Below are 587 nucleotides of genomic sequence, written 5' to 3' on the forward strand. Positions count from 1 at the left end.
TGTGTGTGTGTGTGTGTTTGTGCGTGTGTGCCTGCAAGCTGTCTAGCATAGAAAGCAGACTAAGGATTTTAGGGTGGATTTTCTCCACACTAGTGGAGACAAGGCAGTTCAATTGTCCTTATCTCTACTGGGAGTGTGGATGGGAAGAGCCCCAAAACAGCTCTCAGCTTACACCAAGCCACAGTGGGTTTAGTTCAAGTTCTTATGCTATAGTTAGACCACTGTGGACAACACAAAGTCGTGCACAAGAAAATATTAGTCAAATGGGCATTTATTTCTGGAGAACTAGCACTTTAAGTATATTTTGTTGTTTTGCTAAAACTTTACCACTAATAACATTTATACCAGTAGTTTTTTTCTTTTTAATTGCTGTATTAATACTTTTACTTAAGCTATGTAAATGATCTGAATACTTGTTCCACCGCTGTACAAAAACAATTTATCTGGGCATGTCTACACAAACACACATGCTTTAATCTGCAAATTTTCATATCCAATTAAGAGGCATCCCATGTGGACAGACTGGCTCGTGTGAGTTGTGTGTGTGTGTGTGTGTGTGTGTGTGTGTGTGTGTGTGTGTGTGTGTG

At 39.7% G+C, this 587-nt stretch overlaps 1 protein-coding gene across 5 annotated transcripts in view; it reads right to left on the reverse strand.

The window, feature by feature from the left end:
• elmo1 (engulfment and cell motility 1 (ced-12 homolog, C. elegans)) overlaps positions 1 to 587 on the reverse strand; it is a 99,928-nt gene that overhangs the window by 48,500 nt on the left and 50,841 nt on the right. The window lies entirely within an intron of this gene.

The sequence above is a fragment of the Etheostoma spectabile genome, chromosome 14 (assembly GCF_008692095.1).
Source record: "Etheostoma spectabile isolate EspeVRDwgs_2016 chromosome 14, UIUC_Espe_1.0, whole genome shotgun sequence".
NCBI classification, from domain to species: domain Eukaryota; kingdom Metazoa; phylum Chordata; class Actinopteri; order Perciformes; family Percidae; genus Etheostoma; species Etheostoma spectabile.